The sequence below is a fragment of the Hibiscus syriacus genome, unplaced genomic scaffold (genome assembly GCF_006381635.1).
Source record: "Hibiscus syriacus cultivar Baekdansim isolate YM2019G1 unplaced genomic scaffold, ASM638163v2 tig00111105_pilon, whole genome shotgun sequence".
Taxonomy (NCBI): Eukaryota; Viridiplantae; Streptophyta; class Magnoliopsida; order Malvales; family Malvaceae; genus Hibiscus; species Hibiscus syriacus.
The window spans coordinates 4085752-4098422 of NW_024062987.1; positions in this window are offsets into that span (position 1 = coordinate 4085752).

Consider the following 12671-nt stretch of genomic DNA (forward strand, 5'->3'; position numbering starts at 1 on the left):
TTAAGCACCAGTGAACGTATCTGGAACTAGTACATAGTGATAATGAGCAATCCTTCTCTTAGATAAGTGAAACTAGTCTGGAACTTTCTAAGATGGGGGTAAACTCATAACACACAACTAACCCCTTCATCCACCTGAGTCCTCGATGTATAAGATATATATATATACAAAAGTATATATTTGACCATCTTACCTTAGGATTCTAATAAGTATGCTAGAAAAATGGTCCAACATTTTTCATAGAAGGTGGCTAACCCTTCTCACTTACATAGGTTATTTCATCAAGTTTATCTCGATATAAACCACCCTTAACAGGGATATGAAATAATTAAGAGCTTTTATAAAAGCTCAACCTCACAAAGAGTATGGTGACTTTCTTCAAGTTCATTATAAATGAACCACCCAAACTCTGGGCTAAGAAGTCATTAAGAATAAATATTCAACCTCATTTATCAGTAAATTCAATAAGTCATTCTCACTAGAACCATCCAAATACTTGGATTTGAATTTATTAAGAGTTTAACAAACTCAACATTTCTGTTGGTAAGTTCATTATTTCCTTCTCACTTAGGAATACCCACTCAAATTGGGTTATGAACTTAGTAAGAATAGATATTCAGCTAAAATCGGTAAATTCATCAAGTCTTTCTCACCAAGACCACCCAAAGCCTGGGCTATGAATTTATTAAGAGCACTTAAGCTCATCCTGGGCATGCACATTATTCGTCATAGGGATAGGAAGTAGGAATGTGCACTATGAGTCTTTTCATGGTTTCGTTTGACCACATGGAACTTAGATAACTAAGTTGGGTATCCACCATGAATTCCTCAACCAATGGGCTTAAGACCCATCCCCCTCGTCGAATCTATGACCAGCTTCCGACTTAACCCTTTGGTAAGTGGATCTGCTAGGTTCCTTTCCGACTTCACATACTCTAAAGAGAGCACTCCATTCTTTATTAAGTGTCTAACTGATTCATGTCTTATGCGAATGTGTCTTTTCTTACCATTGTAAGCTTGGTTCTTAGCCACACATATCGCAGCTTGTGAATCACACAACAATGAAACTGGAGGAGTCGGTCTTCCCCACAACGGAATATATGCTAACAAGCTTCTGAGCCACTCAGCTTCTTGCCCAGCTAGGTCAAGAGCTATAAACTCTGACTCCATGGTAGAACGAGCAATACAAGTGTGCTTTGATGATTTTTCACGAGATTACTACTCCACTCAAAGTAAAAACATACCCGCTCGTAGAGCTTACCTCATCATTATCAGAAACCCAGTTGGCATCACAATATCCTTCTAGTACTCCAGGAAAGCCAACAAACTCAAGTTTCCAATCCAAAATACCCTTAAGATACTTCAGTAAGCACTTAAGAGCAATCCAGTGCTCACCACTCGGATTATGAGTAAATATACTCAGTCTATTCACAGCATAAGCAATATCAGGCCGAGTATAGTTCATTAAGAACATTAAGCTCCCAATTAATTTAGCATATTCAATTTGGGAAATGCTACTTCCTTTATTCTTAACTAGATGTATGCAAGGATCATAAGGAGTTCGAACAGGGATGACATCAAAACTGACAAATTTCTTTAGCACTTTCTCTATATAATGTGCTTGACATAAAGAAAATCTCTTCTCAGTTTTGGTAACTTTGACTCCTAAGATTATATCTACTTCTTCCAATCTGTCATCTCAAACTTAGTGGACAAGAAATTTTTAACTTTGTTAATTGACTCAATATTAGAACTGAAAATTAACATGTCATCAACATAAAGACTTATGATAACACATTCAGTGTCAAACATCTTCGAATACACACAAGCATCCGAACCATTCATAACAAAACCAAAACTAAGAATAGTTTTATGAAATTTCTCATAGCACTGTTTAGGAGCCTGCTTAAGTCCATAGAGTGACTTTTTGAGTCTACAGACTTTGCCTTCCATACCAGGTGCTTCAAAACCTAGTGGTTGCTCCATGTAAATCTCCTCATCTAGATCTCCATTCAAGAAAGCAATCTTAACATCCATCTGATGTACCTGCAACTTATAAATAGAGGCTAGTGCAAATAATGCACGAATCGTTGAGATTTTTGTAACGGGAGAGTATGTATCAAAGTAGTCTAAACAAAACCTTTGAGTGAACCCTTTGATGACTAACCTTGCCTTGTACCGCTGAATCGAACCATCTGGCCTTAGTTTCTTCTGGAAGACCCATTTGTTGGAGATTGGTTTGAATCCCTTAGGCAAGTCAACTAATTCCCAAGTATGATTAGACATTATCGATTCTAGTTCATCATTAAAAGCGCTTTTCCAAAAACTAGCATCGATAGATCTTATAGCTTCTTCAAAAGTTTTAGGATCCACATCTAACAGAAAAATTTGAGTTATAGGATCTGAAATGGAGTCTACATCATTTATCTCAGAAATAAAGAAAGTAATAAAGTTTGGTCCAAAAGAGGTTTCAACTCTTTGCCTTTTACTTCTTCTAGGCTCAAAATCAATTTGTTCAGAAAGACCTAGCTGGATTACTAGAAGAAGTTGATGGAATATATTCTATTTGTGTTTCAATATTTATTCTCGGTTCCTTTAAAGGAAAAATATTTTCAAAGAAAACAACATCTTTTGACTCACAAATAAATAATCTTGTAAAAGCAAGAATTTGTATGTAGCACTATTCGTAGCATACCCTATAAACATTGCATCAACGGTTTTAGGTCCGATGGTGGACTTCTTAAAGTCTGGCAAACCCACTTTATCTAGACACCCCCACACTTTTAGGTATTATAAATTAGGAGCGTATCATTTCCACAACTCATATAGGGTAGAATCTAATTTCTTATGAGGAACTCGGTTCAAGATATGAGTTGACGATAGAATGGCTTCCCCCCACATGTTATGAGATAACCATGAACTTATTAGTAAAGAATTCATTATCTCTTTTAAAGTTCTATTTTTCCTTTCGGCTATATCATTATGTTGAGAAAAATAGGGGGCTGAAGTTTCATGAATTATGCCATTCTTTTCACAAATATCTTTGAAGAAATTAGATCCATATTCACCACCTCTATCAGATCTAACCTATTTGATTCTCCTATCTAACTGATTTTCAACTTCTGTCTTATAAATAAGAAAGAAGTTTTCAGCTTCATCTTTAGTCCTTAGGAGATAAACTTTGTATATCTGAATAATCTACAAAAGTATGTAGTAGGTTTTCCTCCTTTACTCTTAATGTTTCTAAAATCTGCTAGATCCGTATGAATAAGTTCTAACAACTCAGTCTTTTATTAGAAACAGTCTTAAAGTGAGGTTAGTATGCTTAGCTTCTACACAAATCTCACATTGTTAAAGCTAGTTGGTCTAGTTTAGGTAGACATTCATATTTATTTCTTTAAAGAATGAATATTCACGTGTCCTAATCTAACATGTCACATATCAATGGATTCAACAATATGAGCAGAAGTGGTAGCTTTATTTTCATTAAATTGAGTTTCTATGACAAATAAACCATTGCTTAAAAACCCTTTCCCAACATAATCACCATTTCGGGAAAGTACAAGTTTATCTGCCTCAAAAACTAACTTAATGCATGCCTTATTCAGAAGCCCATAACTTATCAAATTTCTACGCAAGGCAGGTACATACAGAACATTATTTAAAGCCAGAGTTTTACCAGAGGTCAGCTTGAGTAAAACCTTGCCTTTGCCTAGCACTTCAGAGCTGCTAGAGTTCCCCGTGTGCACACGTTCACCTACGTTCCCATCCTCAAATTCGATGAAAAACTCATTCCTTGCGCAGAAATGCTTTGAAGTACCAGTATCAACAACCTATTCTGAACTGTTTTCCACCAGATTGACTTCTGAGACCACCGAATATTGATTCCCACGTTTCATGATCTTCTTAAATTTAGACTCAACCAAGTTAGCTCTAAAAGATAAATTACTCATAGAATTAGTAAGCTTATCTTTTAAACGGTTGACTTTTTCAATATTCATATGGCCCACGAGCTCTTCAAGCAAAATTTCTCTCTTCTTATGCTTAAGAGAGTTGCGGTAGTCAGAGCAGGACTTGGGCAGCTTCTTTATGAGAACATTGGCTTGCAACACCTTGCACATTTACATCTCTTTGGCGATGATGTCAGCGACTCATAGTAATGGACTTAATCCATTACCGACAACGTACTTCTTGATGCCAGCATCGTCCGCACCATACTTTTTATCGAGAGTATCCCATATTGCCTTGGCACTCCTTTCTCTAATCTTGATGCCAGCATCGTCCGCACCATACTTTTTATCGAGAGTATCCCATATTGCCTTGGCACTCCTTTCTCTAAGGAACATGTCAAATAATTTATTTGACATGTGACTGAGCAGATGTCCTCGCACCATTTTGTTGTCTTTCTCGTACTTCTCGTAGGTAGCGAGTGCATCAACTGCAGTTGTTAGGGCATCATCATTGAGGACCGCATCAGCATCATTACCAGTAGCTGGGGTTGGCGGTATGGTAGGTGGTGACTTGAGCAACACGTAGTCAATATCAAGTTACTCGAAGAATATCATGATTCTTTCGGATCACCTTCTATAATTATTTCCATCAAGTGCATCCAGCTTGGAAAGATCGGGTATTAGTTTGCTCAAAGGTGTTGACATGATTGCAGTATATTTGAATTCGTTTCTAAATTGTTGGTAAAATAGACTGCAAAACCACACCGTTAGCACTGACAGGAAAGATAAACCGTAATTGAAAAAGAACAGATTGGTAAACCGTGTCGTGGTATAACCACTGCCTTAGAAACGAATTCGCCCCGATGTGTGTAATTACTGCAGTAGGCAGACCGTTCCCCGAGGTTAACACGGTCGCTCCGAATTTCGTACACCCAAAATTGGAGTGGATTGTTGATGGTATTACACTTCTGATCGAAAAGCACACAGAGAGAACTTTAGAAAACACTTGGAGAGTGAATTCTAAAATGTTGAGAGTGAGTTGAGAAGCTGAATATAACTCTCTATTTATAGGCTAGAAAAAGGGTTAAAATCGTCCATAAAATTTCAGGATTAAATCTCTTCTTTGTAACAGCTGAAACGTCTAGAAAAACCTGACTCAGAAATAGTCCAGGTTCATTGCATTATTATTCAGCTGTTATAACTCCCGAAATTATATCATGTAACCCTTGAAATTAAATCAAATAACTCCTGATATTAATAGCTTGTCCCCTTTGTATAAAGCTGGACTCAGTCCAGATACATCTTAACGTTTTTTGATTTAATTTAGGAAAAGCTGTTTAATTTCTGATAATCTCATATACCAGCTGTTATCATTTAAATTTAAACAGCCCTCAAGAATTTTCTCTAAAAAGATAATATTTGTGTGGACGTGTCGAAGACACGTATTACCACGACCACGACCTCGAGCCGAGCCGAGACGACGGCAGCGGCGGTGCGCTAGAGTCCCCTTTGTTCTCTTTCACTCAACAAGGAAGTGGAAAATCTAAACCATAAATACACATTCCCAATAGTATTTCCAATACTATGTGAAATTGAGCATTACCAACATAAAAGAATATATTTGAGAATTCAAAATAAATAGAAACTAATAAAACAATCAAATAAACATCAAACAAAGATATAATATCAAATCTAATCTTAAAAAAATAATGTGATATAAAAATAAAAATAAAGATATCTATTAAAATAAATACAAAAAAATCTATAGGTAAAAAAAATGAAAGCAATAAATATAATAAATTAGGGGTGATAACTATTTGTCTAAAGGACATCGCCTCAAACCCTAATTAATTATAATAAAACATTACAAAAACGTAATTATTGAGTTAGGTATTATTTATAAATTTACGTGCAACACACATGCCCTATAAAAAATATTAAAAAGGTAGACCTTGAAATCAATTTGGGTTAGATTTATTTTTTTGATAAATTTTGATCGCAGTATCCAAGAAAACAGGTCATCCTTGATACATATAAACAGAGCACTCAAACAAAAACCAAGAATGCCCTAAGCACAAATACCCCATTTAGCACACAACTCCCCATTAACAGTATGTCCCTATCAATTCCCCTATTGACAAGGATAATCCTCACCACATCACAAACATTAACAAAAATCACATGACAGTCCCTATTACATTTTTTAAACTGCCTGACATTCTTCTCCTCCCACACAAAGTAAATAAACGCATTTCTAGCGATCCTAAAAATACAAAAAAAATAAAGATTTACCCTTAAGATGCATAGATTCCCCTTCAAGCTACTCTACCCAACTTTTAATAATTATGTGAAAATTACATATCTCCAAAATACCCTTTCATATCCTACGACCAAACCAACATTCAAAAAACAAGTGATTCCTTGTTTCCAATTCATCACATAAACCACACTTTCCCTCCACAACAATTCTCATTTGCCAAAGTCTATCTAGAATAGACATCCACCCAATTATCGAATGCTTCGGGACGTGTAAGGGAAACCAAAGGATCTTGTTCCATCTCACCTTATTTCACCTATCACAAACATAATCCCGTATCCATCTCAAAGACACTTTATGCATGTCGACCGAAGCTGAAAATAGATAGCGAGCTTCATCCCTTAAATCCAACAATTTCCTCAAGCTCCAACTAAGGGAGGTCATCTTCCGAGCAGCCCAAAAAGCATTCCCTTTGAAAACATAGGCATCAATCCAAGCAACCAATAAAGAACCACTTCCTGTCAAGATTTTTCGAAAAAACAAAAACAGACACGATTTATTACAACACTTAATGTCTTTTAGCCCTAGATCCCCCTCTGATTTTAGGAGCATATGCATTTCCAACTAACTCGAGCGCCACGTGCAGCCGAATCCTTCCCTTTGCAATTGATCAATTCGTTTGATAACTGTCTGAGGGAGAATAAACTGCTTACACAAAAAATTAGTGATACTATACATGACCGATCTAATAAGTTAGAATCTTCTCGCATAACTTAGATGCATGTTAGCCCAAGACTCCAACTTACTCTTGATTTTATCAATAAGAGCCTGACAATCCTTTTCAAAAAGTTTTCTTGTAACCAAGAGCACCCACAAGATATCGAACAGGCAGTAAACCAACCTTAAAACCTGAGAAACTGCGAATAGCTTCCACCTCACCCATATCAACCCTAAAAAGAAAGACTTCACTCTTTTAGCATTCAACTGTAACCTGGAAATCCCATAAAAAAAAGCAATCCAAAACACAATGAATACCAACAAACGAACCAAGGGCCCCATTGCAAAAGATTAACAAGTCATCCGCAAAACAAAGGTGAGTCAGCCCTAACTTTTTACACCTCGGATGATGCCTGAAGATTTCATTTGCAGCAGCCAAATCTAACATTCGAGACAAAACATTCATGGCCATAACAAATAACAAAGGGGAAAGAGGGTCCACTGACTAACACATTTTACCCCTTTAAAGAAACCAACGAGCGTGCCATTGAAAGAAACAAAAACCCGAGAGCCAGTAAAGCATGCGCGAATCCAATCCCGAAAAATCAAAGGGAAATCAAAAGCCTCCAAGACAGAGCAAGAAATCTCAATTCACCGAATCAAACGCTTTCCTTAAGGCGGAAAGCGAGTTCCTCGCATAACCTTTGACCAATTATTTAGAAGGAGCATATTATGGACAATGTCACGCCCATGAATAAAAGCGGTCTAATTTAAAGCAAATTATACGAGGAAAGATCCTACCAAGTCTGATAGCAATGATCTTAGCGATTGTTTTATAAACCACTGAGCAACAAGCAATAGGTCAAAAGTCCTTCATCATACTGCATTAGGACCTAATTTGGGTTAGATTTATGTATTGTAACATCCGGTAAATTCAAATTTCTTTTATTGTAACATGAATGGGGTTTGTTTTTTCAAGAAATTACTCACTGTTAAAATTTCTTTTATTGTAACATGAATGGAGTTTGAGAGAATTAGGTTTTACTTAATGCAATCAAACTCTCTGAGCAGTGTAGATAAATGATGATTGTAAAAGTGAATATGATGCCTATTTATTAACCTTGTTTTTAATTAAATTACTCTATAAAGTCAATGGCAATCAAAAGTCCTTGATTATTTTTCTGAATCTCCGTGGTAATTGTTTCAACATTAGATTGAAAACTGTAATTCGATCGTTGAAAAAATTTGGGGGTTTTCTTGACTTTTACATATTTAAGTAAGATAGTGTTAATTTGTCTTAAAATCCTATTAAGTAACTAACTAGGCTTCTTAGTACCCCTCAATTCTCTAGCATTTTCATAGTTCCTTATAGCTTCGGCTATAGATGATTACTTGAGGTCATGTTCTTCTTTTAAATCCCATAGGGCGTATAGGGGGAGGGCTCGACAGAGTGGTGCCAAGGAGACTAGACTTAGAGTTTGTTCGTTGAATGTAGGCACATTAAATGCTAGGTTGCTGGAGCTGACCGACGTACTTAGTAATAGGAAAATTGATTTTGCATGTATTCAGGAGACTAGGTGGAAATGGGCTCGCGCCAGAGAGTGTAATGGGTACAAGTTGTGGTATTCAGAAGTAGATAACGCTAGAAATGGGGTGGGTATCTTGGTATCCTCTAGACTCAAGGAAAATGTAGTTGAAGTTTGTAGATACCAAGATATGATCATGATGATTAAGGTTATTATAGAAGCGGAAGTGGTAAATGTCCTTTCAGTGTACGCCCCACATGTTGGCCTAGGGGATAGGGAAAAACATTGCTTCTAGAATCAGTTAGATGATGTACTTAGGAGCATTCCAGAGGACCAAAGAGTTTTCACAGGGGGAGACTTCAATGGCCATATAGGTAGTGCAACCGACGGGTACGACGGTGTTTATGGGGGTTTTGGTAGTAGGAACGAGGAGGGGCGTACGTTGCATGAATTTGCTACTGCACATGATATGGTGGTCACTAACTCCTTCTTTAAAAAGAGAGATGTGAACTTGATTACGTTCCATAGCAGGGGATATTGTACCCAAATCGACTACATTCTGGTTCGAAATCGGGATCGATGGTCTTGCATTGACTGTAAGGTGTTCCCTGAAGAGGCATGTGCATCACAACACAGATTTTTGGTTTTGGTATTCCACGTACGCCACGGGCGGAGCACTCATAGGAGGGATAAACTTGATAAACCTAGGATCCTTTGGAAGCACTTACATGGAGCGACATCTGATGACTTTAGGAGTAAGGTTTTGTCTAATACAAGTTTTGGAACTACAAAATTAAATAATGCAGATATGTTATGGAAAAATATGGCAAATTCCATTAGAGATGTGGGCAAAAACACTCTTGGGTTGTCGACAAGGAAGGTCAAGGAACATAAAGAATCGTGGTGGTGGAACGAAGAAGTCCAAACTAAGGTGAAGAGAAAACAAACTTGCTTCAAGGAGTTTCTACAATGCAATGACGACGAAAAAATATCGAGAGCTAAACAAAGATACAAGGACGTAAATCGGGAAGCCAAGAAAATAGTGGCTAAAGCAAAGGATAAAGCATACGAGGAAATGTACAAGAGATTAGACACCAAGGAAGGACAAAACGGCATCTTCAGGCTTGCAAAATCCAGGGAAAATAGGAAAAAGGATCTAGGTAGCATTAGGTTTATTAAGGACAACAATGGTGTTCTTTTAGTTAAAGATCATGATATTAAGAGGGTTTGGGGTAGTTACTTCTTTGGCTTGTTTAATAATGGTGCCTCTCCCTGTAGAGATAATATCGTTGATGGGTCAGCCGACCATCATACTACGACCAATGACTGCCCTACAAGTAGGATTGAGTTTGAGGAAGTCAAAATGGCTCTTAGAAAGATGGGGAGGGATAAAGCTGTCGGTCCATATCAAATTCCTATTACTGTGTGGTTGACCATAGGAGAAGAGGGAGTTAAGTGGTTGACCAACATCTTTAATATTATTTTAGAGACTGCCAAGATGCCAGAGGAGTAGAGAGAGTCTACGGTGATACCAATCTATAAGAATAAAGGAGATCCCCAACGTTGTGGCAACTATAGAGGTATTAAACTACTCAGCCATACCAATGAAGCTATGGGAAAGGGTAATAGAGGCTAGGTTGAGACAGGTTACTAGGGTTTCAGAAAACCAATTTGGCTTTATGCCAGGCAGGTCTACTACGGAGGCGATTCATCTACTTCGACGACTTATGGAGAAATATAGGGAAAAAATAGTGATCTTCACATGGCGTTCATTGACCTTGAGAAGGCGTATGATAGCGTTCCCCGCGATACGATCTGGAAGACCTTGGAAACGAGACGGATCCCAACTGCTTATATCCGGGTGATTCGTGATATGTACTGTAGATCTACTACTACCGTCAGGACTACAGTTGGCGACACCAAGGCATTCTCGGTGGAAATCGGACTCTACCAGGGGTCGGCTCTTAGCCCTTACATCTTCGCCTTGATTATGGACGACATCTATTGTGTGACACCAGACGGTGTTCCATGGTGTATGCTTTTCGCTGACGACATTGTCCTAATTGCTGAAACAAAAACTGAGCTGAATAGTAGACTTGCTACCTGGAAGACTGCTTTGGAAGAAAAAGGTCTAAGAATCAATATTGAAAAGACAAATTATGTATGTTCAAACTTCAGTGGAAACCAAAACGATGAAGATGTAGAAGTATGCATAGAAGGACACATTATTCCCTCAAATGATTGTTTCAAGTACCTAGGGTCTATGATACATAAAGATGGGGGTGTAGATGAAGACGTTACACACCGTATAAATGCGGGATGGCTAAAATGGAGAGCTTCAACTGGAGTTTTGTGTGACAAGAAGGTGCCTCTAAAACTAAAGGTCGCCCGCTTTTAACCAAAGTGAAGGGCTAAAGTTGGTATAGTGAGAAGAAACATTAGATCATTTAACCAATGTTAGATGTTCGAATCTTAGCGTTTGCGAATGGAGCAAAAGCGTTTTGGAAGGTCGCCTGCTTTTGCAGTACCTAATTCGAATTAGTCGATCAATAGATCAGATACCGATTATTATAAAAAAAATATTAAAAGTGAATTAATTTCATGAAATGTCGAGTAGTTCACTCTAAAAAGGTAACTCAAAAAAGACCCAAAGGGATGTATTTCGACCAAAATACTTGAGAAATTTTGCTTTTCTAAATTTAAGTAAACATAGCATAAACTTAAAAGCAACTTGTCCACCACTCACGCCAATTTGGTCATAACGTGTGGGAATGATGTAATTAAATAAGTCAAGCTTTGTGTGACCAACCAAAACCATTGCAGTGTTTCCACATAATAAATGTTAGCTGATTAGGGAGTTTCTAAGAAAGGGAATTGTTTCATTTGACTTCTAATACCTTTTTCTTTTTGCATTACAACTGAATTTTGTATTCTTTAGCTTCTAGTTGTTAAATTAATTTAGTTTTGTTTATTTTAAAAATTATCAATTTAAGTCATTTAATATTCTTGAATTCTTTAAACAAAATATTTTTTCAGTGGGAAAATTCTGTTACTTTATTGTATACTAATATTTTAAGCTCAATTTTTGTGTACATAAATCAAAAAAAATTGATCTTATAAGTTTAATTGCATATAATGACACTTGTAAATAGAAGTCTCAAGATTTCTATAAAAATGTGAGATTTTTTTAAATATTTCTATTTTTACAATATATTATGCATACTAACAATATGTCATAATAAGAGTTAGGTAAAAATAAAAATATTGGATTTGAAGTAGTTGTGATTATTGTAAAAATAATTAATTAAGTTGATTTAAAAAATGCATCAAATACTCAATAAAATGTTTGGTTGATCAAGTATATGATGTTTTTTTAAAGGTGCACGTTTAATCACATATATTTTAATTTTATATAATTTTAAAAAAAAATTATATTTCAATAACTTACATTATTAAAACAATAAAAATAACTCCTATTACTATTTAATTCAAAGTAATACAAAAAGTATATATTTAATTTTTTTTTTAAAAATATGCACGAATTAAACGATCACAATTATTAAATAATTTGTTGTAATCTCTTGAGGTTGTGGGTTCAAACCCAACATATACATGACTATGAGTGTTCATTGTTAAATGATAAAAAAATGGAGCTTAATTCAAAGTAATTAATTAACAACCAAGACATGGAAATTTAAAACCAACAAAACATTTGCTCGTTCCTTCACTTGTTTCCATAATTTTATTTAACGGTTTTCCTTGAAAAAAGGTTTGATTTCATTTTGTTTCACATCTTCAGGTTCAATGTGGAAAACGCAACGAGAAATACGCAAACAAATACATGGAAGTCAAAGCAAAGCAACCCATTAGATAAGCATTGCCTTGTATGCACACTTCAATGCTTAAGAAACTTCATTTCATGTATTAAAAAAATCATTGCATGTGTATTCTAAGAATTGTTAGAATTTTAACTCGAGATTTTAAGTAAATAATACGACTAATGATGAATTGATATGATTTATAGTATAATTTTAATTCAATCTTACGAATCTCCAAAACTAGAAATGACCATCCAACTCAGTTGGTAGAACGCAAGGTTTTTAAACTTAAGGTCGTGAGATCGAGTCCCATGGAGAGTATTTTATAATTTAGAAGTCTCTCACGGAAGCTGCTCTCAACCTGACGTTGGGACAACCTACTATCCTACCTCCCCTTACCCCA